The 18,581-nt window shown below is 44.4% G+C and overlaps 1 protein-coding gene across 2 annotated transcripts in view; it reads left to right on the top strand.

Moving 5' to 3' along the window:
• Positions 1-18,581, top strand: part of LOC133552553 (short transient receptor potential channel 7-like) — a 177,622-nt gene that overhangs the window by 136,542 nt on the left and 22,499 nt on the right. The gene's annotated exons all lie outside the window — the stretch shown is intronic.

Genomic DNA, 18,581 nt, shown 5'->3' on the forward strand with positions numbered 1-18,581 from the left:
CCTTTCACATCATTACTGTGTCAATCAGGGATGTGACGGTACTATGAACCCCGACTGAAACAAGTTGAAAAACTTATTGGGGTGTTACCATTTAGTGGTCAATTGTACGGAATATGTACTATACTGTGCTATCTACTAATAAAAGTATCAATCCATCAAAACCGCGACAAAATTCCCGACCATTCGTAATACCGTCTAAATGTTTAAGTACCGAAAAACCTTTATTTGTTAATGCATTTTAGGCAACACTGCTTACTACCTGAAAACGAAGCCGGGTGCATGAGCACGAGCGTCGTTTGGCTTGAAAATCATGGACAGGCAAACTACACGGACTTTGCTCTGGAGAGTTATTCTCGGAGTTAACAGAGCTCAGCGCTTGGTTTAACGTCATTTCCCCTGCTGTGTTTAGATGGAGACAGGTGTGGACAATATTGGAGACGGACTCATTTGTCCCCCACCCTAAAAGTATACAGCAAAAGGAGAAAACTATTTGATCTTACCTTTGATTACAAAAGCCAAAGCCGGAGAAGTTGTCACGTTGTGTAAATGGTAAATAAAAACAGAATACAATGATTTGCAAATCCTTTTCAACCTATATTCAATTAAATACACTGCAAAGACAAGATATTTAATGTTCCAACAGGTAAATGTTTTTTATTTTTTTGCCTCATTATTTTATTTATTGCCTATGCTTTTTTGCACATACAAATTGATGGCTAACTTGCTTTGAAGTTGTAAGTCAAGGTGACAAGCAGATATTTAATGTATTTATTGTTATTACTTAATCAAAAAACAACTTTTTGGCCATCTCTATGCTTGCGTGTCATACGTTAGCAACCGAAAAGAGGTTCTTATAACTTGCAAGATACAGGTGATGGAATTCCTGCTGGGCATTGCTGCCTGACGCACCTCCTCCAGTGCCTTTGACAGGTGTGCTGTGACACCCCACTGAACACCTGTGGGCATAAATGGGTCATCAGCTGGGGACCACCATTCATTAACGTTTCGTTCCTTTAACCCCAGAACGTCTCATGGTGGCGGAGCGATGGCAGGGATGTCTCTCTGCCACCCCCTGCTGATGCCCTAGGTGTTTGCACCCCAACTCTTATTGTTCCTCCTTAGCCACAGCCAGAAGCTGCCTTTGTCCGCCTCCTCCGCCAGCTCTTTCATGGCTTTCCGATGCCCCGCTCCTGTGCATCTAATGTCTCGGAGAAGGCGGGCAGTTGAGGAACCAACGAAGCCCCTACACCCCACTTCCACAGGGCAGATGATGGCTTTCCAGCCAGCCTCCCTGCACTCTGCTGCCAGGTCAGAGTACTTGGCTCGCTTCCGCTCATAAGCAGCCTCCAACCCTCCCTCCCATGGGACAGTGAGCTCGACCAGAAGAACCGTCTTGCAAGCCTCTGACCAGAAGACCAGGTCTGGCCGTAGCGATGTTTCGACGATCTCCCTGGGGAACTGGAGCTGCTTCCCCAGGTCAACCCTCATGCTCCACTCATTTCCTGGTGAGAGAAGTCTCGCTGTAGATCTCTGGTGGGGGGGTTTGGCACCCTCTCCAGCCCTTGCGAACTGGATCCGATGTTTGGCTGGAACGGAAGGTCTGCTATTCGCCTCCTTTCTGCAGGTCTCTGACACCTCTGCCAGCTTCCTCAAGACTTGGTCGTGTCGCCATCTATAGCGGCATTGCGATAACGCTGTCATGCAGCCTGACAGGATGTGCTGGAGGTGTGCATTGATGGTGTTGCAGAGGGGACAGTTCTCCTCGGCACCAAACCATTGGTGGAGGTTTCGGGGACAAGGCAAGGTGTCGTAAGTTGCTCTGATCAGGAAGCTGAGCCTGGCTTGGGGGATCTTCCACAGGTCAGACCAGGACATCGACCTGTCTGTGAGACCTTCCCACGATGTCCAATGACCTTGCTGGCCCTGGGACACTGCTTTGATGTTTAGGCGTTCCTGCTCAGTTCTTGCCACTTCTGCCACCACCATGGCGCTCCGGTCTTTTTTGGAAGCTTTTGACCAGAACAAGGGAGCCTTGCCACTACCAAGGCGTGCTCTGCCTTCGTGAACTCTGCCGACCACTTCACGGTGCTTCAGCCTGCAGATTGCCGTGTCGACCTTTTCTTGGGCTTTCCACTTTCTCCCTGTTCTTATCTGGGCGCCCGCTGCTCTCACCAGCTGGTCAGTGGATTCCCTCAGCTCCAGCACCAGCCGAGCCTTCTCTTGCTTGTATCCCAGGCTGATGGATCGCAGTGGTAGTTGAAGCGAGTTCCTACCAAAGAGGCCTACGTCTGAGAGGCACCTTGGTAGTCCCAGCCACTAAACTAATACATTGAAAAAAATCAGTTTAGATCGAGAATCGTGTTTAATCGAGTATAGATTACGAATCAAATCCTCACCCCAAGAATCGGAATCAAATGGCGAGGTGCCCAAAGATTCTTACCAATAACAATTACATTTTTGTGTCCGTATAAAAGTTTAAGACATGATCTTCTGAGACCAGCCACCCGGACAGCTGCTGCAACAATTGGTTCGCATAACCCAAGATTTTTTCCTGCACAAACTGTGGGAAACCTTCTCTATACGCACACAAAAACAGCACAGTTGGTGACCCCTGATCTAGATCATAAATCATGCTTATGACTTGGAAAGTCAATCAATCAATCAATCAATGTTTATTTATATAGCCATAAATCACAAGTGTCTCAAAGGGCTCCACAAGCCACAACCACATCTGCGGATCAGCAGGCCGCAGAACACCTTACCGGTCTTTGTGCCCAGCAAAGCAGACTTAGTATCCATGGTGCACTTTTTTTGGGTTTTTTTGTAAACACAGAGTGATGAGACTTGCCAAATAGCTCTAGATTGGTTTCCAAGAAGTCTTGTAGCTTTTCAATATGCAGTTTGGCAAATTCCAGTATTACTATTTATTTGTTTGTTCCCTTTCTCAGTTTGAGTTCATCCATCCATCCATCTTCTTCCGCTTATCCAAGGTCAGGTCGCGGGGGCACCAGCCTAAGCAGGGAAACCCCAGACTTCCCTCTCCCCAGCCAATTCGTCCAGCTCTTCCCGGGGGATCCCGAGGCGTTCCCAGGCCAGCTGGGAGACATAGTCTTCCCAATGTGTCCTGGGTCTTCCCCGTGGCCTCCTACCGGTCGGAGGTGTTCGGGTGGCATCCTGACCAGATGCCTGAACCACCTCATCTGGCTCCTCTCCATGTGGAGGAGTAGCGGCTTTACTTTGAGTTCCTCCCGGATGACAGAGCTTCTCACCCTATCTCTAAGGGAGAGACCCAAACTCATTTGGGCCGCTTGTACCCGTGATCTTGTCCTTTCGGTCATAACCCAAAGCTCATGACCATAAGTGAGGATGGGAACGTAGATTGACCGGTAAATTGAGAGCTTTGCCTTCCGGCTCAGCTCCTTCTTCACCACAACGGATCGGTACAACGTCCGCATTACTGAAGACGCCGCACCGATCCGCCTGTCGATCTCACGATCCACTCTTCCCTCACTCGTGAACAAGACTCCGAGGTACTTGAACTCCTCCACTTGGGGCAGGGTCTCCTCCCCAACCCGGAGATGGCACTCCAGCCTTTTCCGGGCTAGAGCCATGGACTCGGACTTGGAGGTGCTGATTCTCATCCCAGTCGCTTCACACTCGACTGCGAATCGATCCAATGTTGAATAATCCAAAAATGGTCAATATTTCCAAACTTCCTGAGCTTAACTTTGCAAGGTAAATTTCCTGAAACTTTCCACCCTTTGCAAACCTACTGGTGAGTACTTTAGTATTTAGACTTTGTTGAATCAGTTTCACTTAGAGCAGATGTGGCCATTGCTTCTTCAACATCTTCGCTTGGACGGTCATGGAATTACGAAGCTGAAGGACATGTTGACCCCTGCAGAGTTGGAAAGAAGTGTGGCTGTAAAGCAGGTTAATGCATCACCTGGAAAGTCATTTGAGGCGACCGTGGCTCAGGTGGAAGGGGAGGCTGTCGAGTAATTGGAAGGGGCATGTTTTTTTCTTTTTTTTGGTGGGGTGTTTTTTTCAGCATTGTCATCATCGGGATACAGTTAGTATAGATTCAGGGGTGTCAAACTCAAATACAGAGTGGGCCAACATTTTAAACGGAACAAAGCTGCGGGCCAAGGTTGAACAAATTAACCTTTTAATAGGGACCCAAACAAGTTGGGCATTAAATATTGAACAAGCAAGGCTTATATAACTTTAGTGACATGCAAAATCCAGTTTCAAATAATAAGCAACGTTGGTCGGGTCCGCCTTTGGCCGCTGCCAAGCCCTTGACTAAGTCAGACCTACATAAAGGTCTTTGTTTCATGTCTCTATGACATTCCTAACAGAAGTTACAAGCAGTTTTGTCTGGGTTTTTTCCTAGGGGGCGCTGGAGCGCAATTTTGACTTTTGGGGTTTGTTTTTTTATTAGATGGCAATTTTCGCCAGTCCTGATGTTTGTGTAAAATTTGGTACGTTTTGAAGCATGTTAAGGGGGTCAAATTACAGATCAGCGTTTCTGGATGTTGTTGATAAATGGCTTTCGCTTTGCATAGTAGAGCTTTAACTTGCACTTTGAAGCATTTTAAAGGGGTCAAATTACAGCTCAAAGAGGCAAAAATTACATTTTTTAGGTAATTTTGCGCAGGGGTTCTTTGAAGGCGCGTAAAATCCAAACCGGAGCAGTAATCAAAACTTTGTTGGACGGTTTTAATCAAAAGGGTTCAATCTCTCTCCTGTGCGAGTTTGAAGCCGAAACGACAAACGCGCTCAAGGAGATAACTTTTGAAAAAAGGTGACGGGTGTTTACAAAACTTTTATTTTGAAGGGGTAATTTTTAACTTCCTGTTGATTTTGGCCGAAGGATGTCAATTATCAAAATGTAGGTCTATAGTGAGACCTACATTGAGGTTTTTGTTTCATGTCCGTCCGACATTCCTACCAGAAGTTACAAGCAGTTTTATCTGTTTCCTCTTCCTAGGAGCAGTTTTTTCTGTGTTTTATTCAAAAATTGCAAGAGAGCGCAATTTTGAGTTTTAAGGTTTGGTTTTTTTCACTAGATCGCAATTTTTGCCAGTCCTGATGTGTGTGCCAAGTTTGGTGAGTTTTGAAGCATTTTAAGGGGGTCAAATTTCAGTTCAAAGAGGCAAAATTTAATTTTTTGCGAAAATTTTGTTTTGAAGGTTTTTTTGCCAACTTCCTGTTCATTCTTGTTTGGTGTGGGTTCACAGTGTGGCGCATATTTGTAACAGTGCTAAAGTTGTTTATACGGCCACCCTCAGTGTGACCTGTATGGCTGTTGACTTCCTTATCTTTCTTCAGTTCTAAAAGTCTCTTTGTCTCGATGGAGATTTTCTTTTATTACCTCCTGCTTCCATTGAAAGTCCAGTTTAGAAAACGGTTTTATTTTAGATATGTAATCCTCCATGTTAAAAGTGCAAGCGAGAGGAAAAAATAAAGGATCGCTGCTCACTCTTGCTGCTTGTTGTCACTTCTTCTGCGGCCGAGTAGTCGCAAGAAGGATCACTAGCGCCCTCTACCACCAGGAGGCGGGAGTCATTTAATGACTCATATTTGACACACGTAGCTACGGTATATTAATAAAACATAGCTGCTTACTGTTCTTTTTAGCATATTCAATAGCTTGGACCTTAAATCCTACTGAATAGCTCTTAATCTTCTTCCCTTTATGCGATTTCAAATGATTGAAATCAGCCTCCTCCATTTTGAAAATGATGACAGGTGAATTGTCACTCGTGACGTGACGAGTTTGACCCGGTGGAAATTCTAGGCATATGCTAATTATTTGGTGAAATGAGTTTGACCCGGCGGAAATTTTAGACATGGGCTAATAAAAATAATATTTTGCGAAACGAGTTTGACCCGGCGTTAATCCTTAGCGGGCGGTAATGCTAAGCATGCGCTAATTATTTTGCAAAACGAGTTTGACCCGGCAGTAATTCAAGGCAGGCGCATACTATATACCCGGCGGCAATTCAAGGAAATACGGTACTATAAAAATGACTTTAAAAGTCTTAAATAAGTGTTATAATGAAGACAACACATGATGCAAGTGTCTATTTTAGCTATATTAGCCTACCATCAAAAGTTTTGTAAAAGCAGTTCTCCGGGGCCGGAACACCAGCACCGCCGGCTGGCTGCCTCCGTGGTTCTCTCCTCCCTCCGCGCCTCGCGACGCACTGCCAGGTAGTCTTCCGCCAGTGTCCCTGCCGCTGCAAGGTCACGTGGGCGGTGATAGTGGACCCAGGCTGATGTCCGCGATCAGGCCCTCAGGAACTGCTCAAGGACGACCAGTTCCACCACCTGGCTGTCGCTGTCCCACAGCTGCAGCCAGCGTGTCGGCACGTCCCAGAGCTGCTCCCCGAGTACGAACGGGCGGTCCTACAGCCCCAGGCGCAGCACCCGGAACCGGCATCGGTGGGCCTCGGCGGTGCATCCGGTCCGGTCCAGCACCTCCCCCGCCAGCAGGGGCAGCTGACGTACCCCCACACTCCTCCTCCGGCCATCCGCATGCCCTCAAAGATATCCAGGAATTCTTGAGTATCCTCGGTCTCCGCCATGGGCCACACGGAGACGGCCGCTGATGTTGGCGGTGACGCTCCGACCCGGCCCGCTTGGGTCTCCAGAATCTGGCTCTGCTGGGCCACCTGTTATCTGACTGCGTCCGGCTGTTGATGGCAAGGCACCTTGGGCGCCAGATGTAAACGTCTCCTGCGTGGTGGGTTCTCCTGGGACCGACAGAACCTTGGTGAGCCTGGGATACAGGGTTGAAGGAGTCTTTTATTTGTATATTATTGTGTTATAATGAAGACAACACATGATATAAGTGTCTATATTAGCTATATTAACCTACTATCAAAATTACTTTGTGTCGCAGGCTGACGCTAATCTTCATTGACAGGAAATGTTGAAATGTAATATTTATTTTGGGGCGGCATAGCTCGGTTGGTAGAGTGGCCGTGCTAGCAACTTGAAGGTTGAAGGTTCGATTCCTGCTTGTGCCATCCTAGCTACTGCCGTTGTGTCCTTGGGCAAGGCACTTTACCCACCTGCTCCCAGTGCCACCCACACTGGTTTAAATGTAACTTAGATATTGGGTTTCACTATGTAAAGCGCTTTGAGTCACTTGAGAAAAGCGCTATATAAATATAATTCACTTCACTTCACTTATTCTACACATTTTTACAACATTAGTACATCAGAGGCTATTCAGAGTGTGAAATAACTCCTGGAAATGACTGTCTTAGAATGGCCAAGAAATAGATGTGTGTGTCCAAGTTAATTTCTTCTAACGGATGTATTACAATCTTTGTAAGCTGGGTAACATTTGCGATCTAGTGAAAAAAAAAAAACCTTCAAACTCAAAATTGCCCTCTCTTGCAATTTTTGAATAAAACACAGAAAAAACTGCTCCTAGGAAGAGGAAACAGATAAAACTGCTTGTAACTTCTGGTAAGAATGTCGAACAGACATGAAACAAAAACCTCAATGTAGGTCTCACTTAGACCTACATTTTGATAATTGACATCCTTCGGCCGAAATCAACAGGAAGTTAAAAATTACCCCTTCAAAATAAAAGTTTTGTAAAAAGCCGTCACCTTTTTCAAATGTAAACTCCTCCGAGTGCGTTTGTCGTTTCGGCTTCAAACTCGCACAGGAGAGAGATTGAACCCTTTAGATTAAAACTGTCCAACAAAGTTTTGATTACTGCTCCGGTTTGGATTTTACGCGCCTTCAAAGAACCCCTGCGCAAAATTACCTAAAAAATGTGAACAACATGGCACTCAAACAACTATGAGAAATGCAGCCAATATTACTTACAAATAATGTGTTAATGAGACATGCATATATAAAATAAAAATTTAATGAGCTCCAATATACCTACAAACGAGGTATATTAGGTATAGCTCGGTTGGTAGAGTTGGTACAACCTGCAACTTGAGGGTTGCAGGTTCGATTCCCGCTTCAGCCATCCTAGTCACTGCCCTTGTGTCCTTGGGCAAGACACTTTACCCACCTGCTCCCAGTGCCACCCACACTGGTTTAAATGTAACTTAGACATTGGGTTTCACTATGTAAAAGCGCTTTGAGTCACTTGAGAAAAGCGCTATATAAATATACTTCACACTAATGATGCGATATGTACATCAGCTAGCCAAAATAGCATGTTACCATAGTGCAAGCACAACTGACCATATATGCCTGATTAGCACTCCAACAAGTCAACAAAATCAACAATTTGACGCATTCACGCACAGCATAAAACGTTTGGTGGACAAAACGAGAGAAGGAGAAAGTGGCATGGAACAAATCTTTCCGTGGCAGCCTCTGGGAAAGTTGTGCATGTAAACAAACTGCTGCGCCACAGTCCACGCTACTACGGTGAGTTCAAGGACCGCTGAAAAGAGTAGTATAAACACAAACATATTAAATATTAGGGTTTGTCATGTTTTCACCTTTTAAAACAATAATATATGTTCCCCCCATCTTTTTACATTTTCATACAGTTTTTAAAAACCTCCGTTTGGGTAAACAAGGCCACATTATAAATTGTCTTTGAGGCTCGTTATAAACGCAGCCTATTCATCCCCTCATCAGCGTGAGGACATTCAGTTGTGTTTGAAGGATAATTTCACATAAATTAATAAAATTATAAACCACAAGAACAAGAAGTCAGGAAAGGAACAAAAACATGTTTAAAAAAAAAATGGCTTTATGCTCACACAAAAAGCTGCGGTATTAAAAAAAAGCCCCGTGAGCGCAGCCTCTGCTATCGCCATGGCGACCACGGAAAGACCCCATGTTAATTTCAAATAAATATTTAACGATTCATCTATATTTGCCCGAGAAGAGGAGGAGACCAGGAACGACGGTCAATATTATATTATTTATTGAAAGGGCCGAAACGAAACATCAACGAGGGGCCCAACCTTTATTGCAAAGTCTGCGCTATCGCAGAATGGAAGATCATAAAAAAAAAGTTGGGAAATAAATAAGATTAATGGGGTGTATAATTCAAAAGGAAGAGATGAACAGGAGCATGATGCGGCGAGTACAAGGGGCCGAGGGTGATTGGAAGATGGAAATAAAAGCTGCAGGATTATAATGAAGGAGCTGCTGATAGAGCGAGGAAGAGAAAGAGAGACAATGGCAGAGTGACAGATCACGCCAAGATCAAGAAGTATTGAAAGCTGGTCTCTGGGGGTCCAGGGTTGATTTGGACCCGGCTGTGATTAGGCGTGAAGAGTCCCTGCAGAGTCATGTGACTCACAAACACATCTCTTTAGCGCTCGGACCTCCAACACACACACACTTTCAACATGGTGTGTGCGTGTGTGTGTATGTGTGCGTGTGTGTGTGTGTGTGTGTGGTATCAGGACAAGATCATAGACAGTCCAGCAGCAGGGACACACACAGACGACAGAGATGGACGATGTACTATTATCTCTCATTAAGAGTTGCGGTCCCCAACAGGCACACACACACACACACACACACTCAGACCTGTTGCCATAACAACTCTATGTTTGACCATCTAAACCAGCCCCCCACCCCCACACACACATACAGTATATTGGCAGAAGTATTTGGACACCTGCCTTGAACTTGAAGTGCCGTCTCATGAAATTGTCCAAAATGTTTTGGTGCCCCGGAGCATTCAAAGTTCCTTTCACTGGAACTAAAGCAGTGTGTTTTTTTCAACCTTTTTTTTTTTGTTCATTGAAAAATGCGACGCATACTTGCCAACCTTGACACCTCCGATTTCAGGTGGTGGGGGTTGGGGGTTAAGAGGGGAGGAGTATATTTGAATGAATGAATGAATGGGTTTATTTTGAGCCATGCAAACAAAACAAGAGAATGAAATAAAATACAAAAAGAAATATATAGATACATTATTTTTACACCTACATTGAAAACATTACATGTGACTAATCTTTTGTAGATGTCAAGATTGGCTCAAAAGGGAGTGGGAAGAAGTAAACTTATTAGGTCCCACCCCCATACATATACAATATATATATATATACAATATATAATACAATAATATATATATAATATAGTTCAATTCAGTGGTTGATGCTAGATATTGTCTATATAAAATACATTTAAATTCACACACACTTACATATATACATATGTACACACACATATACACACATATATACATATATATATACATATACACACACAATCACATACATACACATGCATATACCCATAATACCCACATATCCATCACACACACACCTATATAAATACTATATATATAATAGTATATATAATATACACTTTTGTCCAAACATTATCAACAGTTTATGGTGCCTCTGGGAACAAGCTTTCATTTTGACTGTGATATTAGTGGTTAATAGTGGATCTGTGGCTGTGGAGCTACTGCCCCTGATCAACAGGACCTGAGGACCACTCTTGCTATGTGTCCTATGCTGTGCATTAATATTTACAGTGCAGTTGTGCACTGCACTTTCTAAAGTAGATGTTATTGTCACATATGCATGATTGATTGATACTTTTATTAGTAGATTGCACAGTACAGTACATATTCCCTACAATTGACCACTAAATGGTAACACCCCAATAAGTTTTTCAACTTGTTTAAGTCCACGTTAATCAATTCATGGTACAAATATATACTATCAGCATAATACAGTTATCAAACAAGTTAATCATCGTAGTATATACATTGAATTATTTACATTATTTACAATCCGGGGGGTGGGATGAGGAGCTTTGGTTGATATCAGTACTTCAGTCATCAACAATTGCATCAACAGAGAAATGGACGTTGAAACAGTGTAGGTCTTATTTAGTAGGATATGTACAGCCAGCAGAGAACATAGTGAGTTCACATAGCATAAGAACAAGTATATACATTAGAAGTACATTCGATTATTTACATTAGGTCATTTACAATCCGGGGAGATCAAATCAAATCATCCATCCATTGAATCCATCTTATTCCGCTTATCCGAGGTCGGGTTGCGGGGGCAACAGCCTAAGCAGGGAAACCCAGACTTCCCTCTCCCCAGCCACTTCGTCTAGCTCTTCCCGGGGGATCCCGAGGCGTTCCCAGGCCAGCCGGGAGACATAGTCTTCCCAACGTGTCCTGGGTCTTCCCCGTGGCCTCCTACCGGTTGGACGTGCCCTAAACACCTCCCTAGGGAGGCGTTCGGGTGGCATCCTGACCAGATGCCCAAACCACTTCATCTGGCTCCTCTCCATGTGGAGGAGCAGCGGCTTTACTTTGAGTTCCTCCCGGATGGCAGAGCTTCTCACCCTATCTCTAAGGGAGAGACCCAAACTCATTTGGGCCGCTTGTACCCGTGATCTTATCCTTTCGGTCATGACCCAAAGCTCATGACCATAGGTGAGGATGGGAACGTAGATCGACCGGTAAATTGAGAGCTTTGCCTTCCGGCTCAGCTCCTTCTTCACCACAACGGATCGGTACAACGTCCGCATTACTGAAGACGCCGCACCGATCCGCCTGTCGATCTCACGATCCACTCTTCCCTCACTCGTGAACAAGACTCCTAGGTACTTGAACTCCTCCACTTGGGGCAGGGTCTCCTCCCTGGGGCATTCCACCCTTTTCCGGGCGAGAACCATGGACTCAGACTTGGAGGTGCTGATTCTCATTCCGCAAACCGATCCAGTGAGAGCTGAAGATCCCGGTCAGATGAAGCCATCAGGACCACATCATCTGCAAAAAGCAGAGACCTAATCCTGCGGTCACCAAACCGGAAGCCCTCAACGCCTTGACTGCACCTAGAAATTCTGTCCATAAAAGTTATGAACAGAATGGGTGACAAAGGACAGCCTTGGCGGAGTCCAACCCTCACTGGAAATGTGTTCGACTTACTGCCGGCAATGCGGACCAAGCTCTGGCACTGATCGTACAGGGAGCGGACCGCCACAATAAGACAGTCCGATACCCAATGTCCACGCGATGCTGCAGAGTCTTGTCAACCAAGACAGCCCCACAGCATCCAGAGCCTTAAGGAACTCCGGGCGGTTCTCATCTACCCCCGGGGCCTTGCCACCGAGGAGCTTTTTAACTACCTCAGCGACCTCAGCCCCAGAAATAGGAGAGTCCACCACAGATTCCCCAGGCACTGCTTCCTCATAGGAAGACGTGGTGGTGGGATTGAGGAGGTCTTCGAAGTATTCTTTCCACCTATCCACAACATCCGCAGTTGAGGTCAGCAGAACACCATACACGGTGTTGATAGTGCACTGCTTCCCCTTCCTGAGGCGGCAGACGGTGGTCCAGAATCGCTTCGAAGCCGTCCGGAAGTCGTTTTCATTGGCTTCCCCGAACTACTCCCATGTCCGAGTTTTTGCCTCCGCGACCGCTGAAGCTGCACACTACTTGGCCTGTCGGTACCTGTCCACTGCCTCCGGAGTCCTATGAGCCAAAATGACCCGATAGGACTCCTTCTTCAATTAACCCACAAGGTAAAAGTGTGTGAAGGTGAACAAATGAAGCGCACTCTAGTGGCCCACCTGGCGAGTGTCTCGTTTCCATGATTGCTCACACACATTTGTCCACCCAAGTGTGGGTTTAATGGCACGTGGAAATGGAGGAAAACATGGCCCATCATCATTATTTCTTTTCTCCAGCACTCTGTGTTCATGACACAAAATGGAAGTGTGTTCTTGCACGGCTGGGATGAGAAGTCGCAAGACAGGATCATTTGATTAAAAAGATAATTGGGCTAAAATATCACCAATTATCTTTTGTGTTTTAATAGGCAGTTTTTTCATGGAGAGTTGGGTGCAGATACAAGATGTGGTCCAGGATGAGAAAGCACAAAATAACAGACTTTAAAGGCAAATTCCATCCAAGTCACCCAACTCAGTTGTCCTGAGTGGAGGGAATATGTCCCACTGACAGCAAGAGGAAGTATTTATTTTATTCACATGTGAATAATGCTATATAATAGACTGTATTTATATTATTCAAGTGTGAATAATGTTGTATAATAGACTGTATTTATGTTATTCACATGTGAATAACGCTGTATAATAGACTGTATTTATGTTATTCACATGTAAATAATGCTGTATAATAGACTATATTATTTGCATGTGAATAATGCTATATAATAGACTGTATTTATTTTATTCACATGTGAATAATGCTGTATAATAGACTGTATTTATGTTATTCACATGTGAATAATGCTGTTTAATAGACTGTATTTATATTATTCACATGTGAATAATGCTGTATAATAGACTGTATTTATATTATTCACATGTGAATAATGTTGTATAATAGACTGTATTTATGTTATTCACATGTGAATAATGCTGTATAATAGACTGTATTTATGTTATTCACATGTGAATAATGCTGTATAATAGACTATATTATTTGCATGTGAATAATGCTGTATAATAGACTGTATTTATGTTATTCACATGTGAATAATGCTGTATAATAGACTGTATTTATGTTATTCACATGTTAATAATGCTGTATAATAGACTGTATTTATGTTATTCATATGTGAATAATGCTGTATAATAGACTGTATTTATATTATTCACGTGTGAATAATGCTGTATAATAGACTGTATTTATATTATTCACATGTGAATAATGCTGTATAATAGACTGTATCTATATTATACATATATACATATAAATATATTATATTATATTATATATATACATATAAATATATTCGTATATTAACATTATTTAGCATATTAACATTATCATGCAACATTTTTTGCTAACTTTGTTTTTTTTTGTCTAATTAGACCGCCATACAAGTGTTATATTAAGTGTCTGCTCAGTGTTAACATGTTAAATTGCGCATGCTAACATTTTAGGCTAGCTCTGTAGATCATTTTCTACAGTTACACCGAAAACTCACGGATTTTGACACTGGGCGTAATCTTCAATGAACGGCGGCTTCTGACAACCCCTGGCCAGAGGTCCGGGGCACAGATACCAGGCCCATCAAAATGTATTTTTTTACATTGTCCTTCCTCGTTGAAGTTGTCAACAGAGGTTCTTTTTCAAAAATAAGAAAGTCGTGGAGTCTGTGTGCCATCAAACTTGGAGACTCCACATGCCGTCGCCAAGCTCTCTGTGTGCCAGCGAAAAAAGTCCAAAGTCTATTTGGAAGAGACTCACAGCACCTATTACAGATCCTCCAGCCTTTTACCTCTAGCTGCCTCGGGCAAATCAAGCAGACAGCAGCCCCTTGCCTGCGGAGCCACCCTCAGTCCTCCCCAAGTCATTATTGACAAAATATATCAAGACAGACCTGAATGTTAATGTTCTTGGGTCAGTGTCTGGGAGCGCCATTTCAACAATGCAGTGCCTTGAAACTTTACATTAGCAGTTACATCCATCACCTGGTCACTTAGGGCCGGATTTACTCAAGGTTTGCGGGTACGAAAACGCCTGCAGACCTGACAGATTTCCGTCTATAGTCGGAAATCTGTCTCTGTAAAAATATGTTTTGTTCGGTTTTTTTCCCGACCTACAATGTGTGTTAAAATCTTGATCCGTCTCTTTGCCATACTCGCCAACAACTACGGTTTTCTCGTAATGAGTACAGTGGTAAAAACTACAGTTTTCCATCAAAAATGATGAACTTCAAAATGGAAGCAACTACTTGGACAGGGGACAACGTATACGGGAAACATCCATGATTGCTTGGTTTACATATAAGAACATCCATGATTGGTTGGTTGGTTTATTGTGATGAGTTAAGAGTTACGATTGGTTAAGATTAGGGCAAAACATTCAGGAACAGCCTAATCAGGGGTAAAATAGGGCAGGTCATCAAATCAGGAAGGGAAATCACAACAGACACCAAATAACGACAAGAGCGTCGGAGAAGAAGAGAGGGAATATTCAACTTCGATTAATCAAGACGGATCTAAAACACCTTTGGAAGAATTTGGAATGCATTGATTCAACCCTCTTCTGGTCCATCTTCGGGCTGTCCGAAGTGATCTCGGTGGTGCTGAAGTATGACCACAAGTTCATCGAGAACATTGGCTACGTGCTGTACGGGGTCTACAAAGTCACCATGGTGGTGGTGTTACGACTTGGAAATGAGAGGACCCAGATGCAGAGAGGAAGTCTCCAAAAATAACAGCTTTTATTTTGAAATAACTTTTTAACCTCTGATAAAAAAAAAGTATTTCACAAAAATATATACAACATACGGAAAATAAATCCGAGGATAAACACTTAACTCAAAAATCACTCCAAAAAGTAAGGAGGAATACTACTTTAAGAAAATAACCTAACAAAAATAGAGTATCAAGAAGAATTAACAAAAAGCACTCCAACAGGCGGAAAAATAAACTCTAATAATATATACGCCGGATAGTCGAACCTCGGATTCAGGAGGAACAGTGTGGTTTTCGTCCTGGTCGTAGAACTGTGGACCAGCTCTATACTCTGGGCAGGGTTCTTGAGGGTGCATGGGAGTTTGCCCAACCAGTCTACATGTGCTTTGTGGACTTGGAGAAGGCATTGGACCGTGTCCCTCGGGAAGTCCTGTGGGGAGTGCTCAGAGAGTATGGGGTATCGGACTGTCTGATTGTGGCGGTCCGCTCCCTGTATAATCAGTGTCAGAGCTTGGTCCGCATTGCCGGCAGTAAGTCGGACACATTTCCAGTGAGGGTTGGACTCCGCCAAGGCTGTCGTTTGTCACCCATTCTGTTCATAACTTTTATGGACAGAATTTCTAGGCGCAGTCAAGGCGTTGAGGGGTTCCGGTTTGGTGGCCGCGGGATTAGGTCTCTGCTTTTTGCAGATGATGTGGTCCTGATGGCTTCATCTGGTCAGGATCTTCAGCTCTCACTGGATCGGTTCGCAGCCGAGTGTGAAGCGACAGGAATGAGAATCAGCACCTCCAAGTCCGAGTCCATGGTTCTCGCCCGGAAAAGGGTGGAGTGCCATCTCCGGGTTGGGGAGGAGACCCTGCCCCAAGTGGAGGAGTTCAAGTACCTAGGAGTCTTGTTCACGAGTGGGGGAAGAGTGGATTGTGAGATCGACAGGCGGATCGGTGCGGCGTCTTCAGTAATGCGAACGTTGTATCGATCCGTTGTGGTGAAGATGGAGCTGAGCCGGAAGGCAAAGCTCTCAATTTACCGGTCGATCTACGTTCCCATCCTCACCTATGGTCATGAGCGTTGGGTTATGACTGAAAGTACAAGATCACGGGTTCAAGCGACCGAAATGAGTTTCCTCCGCCGTGTGGCGGGGCTCTCCCTTAGAGATAGGGTGAGAAGCTCTGTCATCCGGGAGGAACTCAAAGTAAAGCCGCTGCTCCTCCACATCGAGAGGAGCCAGATGAGGTGGTTCGGGCATCTGGTCAGGATGCCACCCGAACGCCTCCCTAGGGAGGTGTTTAGGGCACGTCCAGCTGGTAGGAGGCCACGGGGAAGACCCAGGACACGTTGGGAAGACTATGTCTCCCGGCTGGCCTTGGAACGCCTCGGGATCCCCCGGGAAGAGCTAGACGAAGTGGCTGGGGAGAGGGAAGTCTGGGCTTCCCTGCTTAGGCTGTTGCCCCCGCGACCCGACCTCGGATAAGCGGAAGAAGATGGATGGATGGATGGAATATATACGAATACAATATCTATGAATAAACAAAAAATCACCCAATCAATGAGGAAATAAAACGAAATTTGGAATAACAAAAAACTCACCAATTAGGTCGACAAAGGAAAACTAAGGACGCTCAAAGGAGGAAAAAGTAAACTCAAAATTTCAACAACAAAAATAACTGCTATGATCAAAAATGAAGGAGAACCAGAAAAAAACAGGAGCAAGGCAAGGAGGGAATCCAGGACATGGACTTGGACATGAACATGGACGCTAGAAGGCACGATCTGGCAAAGGACAAACAGAGAAGTGAGCTTAAATAGGACGTGAGAGTGATGGGGAACAGGTGGAAACAATCAGGAATCAAGGATGACGTCAGACTGGTGACACAAGAGGAAGGACCCGTGATCTGAAACAAGTGGGTGACCTTTCAAAATAAAACACATACATCACAAGACAGAAAAACCAACAAGACTTGACAGATGGTCCTTCTCAACATACTCATCACCATGATCAACAGTTCATACCAGGAGATTGAGGTAAAAGGACAACATACCCCAATAACCCATATAAGAACATCCATGATTGGTTGGTTGGTTTACTGTGATGAGTTAAGAGTTACGATTGGTTAAGATTAGGGACGGACCAATCAGAGGCAAGATAGGGCGGGTCATCGAATCAGGAAGGGAAAGCACAACAGACATACCAAGTAACGACGAGAGCATAGTAGAAGAAAAGAGGGAATATTCAACTTAGATGAATCAAGACCAATCGAAAACACCTTTGGAAGAATATGGAATGCATTGATTCAACATGTTTAGTGCAGTATGACGGAGAACTTTTAAACTAGAGAGTTCCAAGTCCAGGTTCAGTGTTGAACCCCATGTGTCAGCAGATCTTCCCTCAAGCCTTAACCAACGAATGACAAAAGGGTCAGGGATACTAAGGTAGATCCTGATTCCTAAACATCTAAAAACAACTCTTGTCTCACTTGTCCCTCGCCAAACTATTCTGAACAATTCTAATCTACTTCAATCAATCAATGTTTACTTATATAGCGCTAAATCACTAGTGTCTCAAAGGGCTGCACAAACCACTACGACATCCTCGGTAGGCCCACATAAGGGCAAGGAAAACTCACACCCAGTGGGACGTCGGTGACAATGATGACTATGAGAACCTTGGAGAGGAGGAAAGCAATGGATGTCGAGCGGGTCTAACATGATACTGTGAAAGTTCAATCCATAATGGATCCAACACAGTCGCGAGAGTCCAGTCCAAAGCGGATCCGACACAGCAGCGAGAGTCCCGTTCACAGCGGAGCCAACAGGAAACCATCCCAAGCGGAGGCGGATCGGCAGCGCAGAGATGTCCCCAGCCGATACACAGGCGAGCAGTACATGGCCACCGGATCGGACCGGACCGCCTCCACAAGGGAGAGTGGGACATAGGAGAAAAAGAAAAGAAACGGCAGATCAACTGGTCTAAAAAGGGAGTCTATTTAAAGGCTAGAGTATACAAATGAGTTTTAAGGTGAGACTTAAATGCTTCTACTGAGGTGGCATCTCGAACTTTTACCGGGAGGACATTCCAGAGTACTGGAGCCCAAAATGAAAACGCTCTGTAGCCCACATACTTTTTTTGGGCTTTGGGAATCACTAATAAGCCGGAGTCCTTTGAACGCAGATTTCTTGCCGGGACATATGGTACAATACAATCGGCAAGATAAGATGGAGCTAGACCGTGTAGTATTTAATACGTACTGCTGATTATCGGTCCTGCTAGACACCGACCTCTATTTAATGATACATCTTTAACATCTGACAACCAAACAATTAAACAAGGCGAGACGGTAAAGAATCTGCGTGTTATCTTTGACCCAACTCTCTCCTTTGAGTCACACATTAAAAGAGTTACTAAAACGGCCTTCTTTCATCTCCGTAAT

The sequence above is a fragment of the Nerophis ophidion genome, linkage group LG05, assembly GCF_033978795.1.
Source record: "Nerophis ophidion isolate RoL-2023_Sa linkage group LG05, RoL_Noph_v1.0, whole genome shotgun sequence".
Classification (NCBI taxonomy): Eukaryota; Metazoa; Chordata; class Actinopteri; order Syngnathiformes; family Syngnathidae; genus Nerophis; species Nerophis ophidion.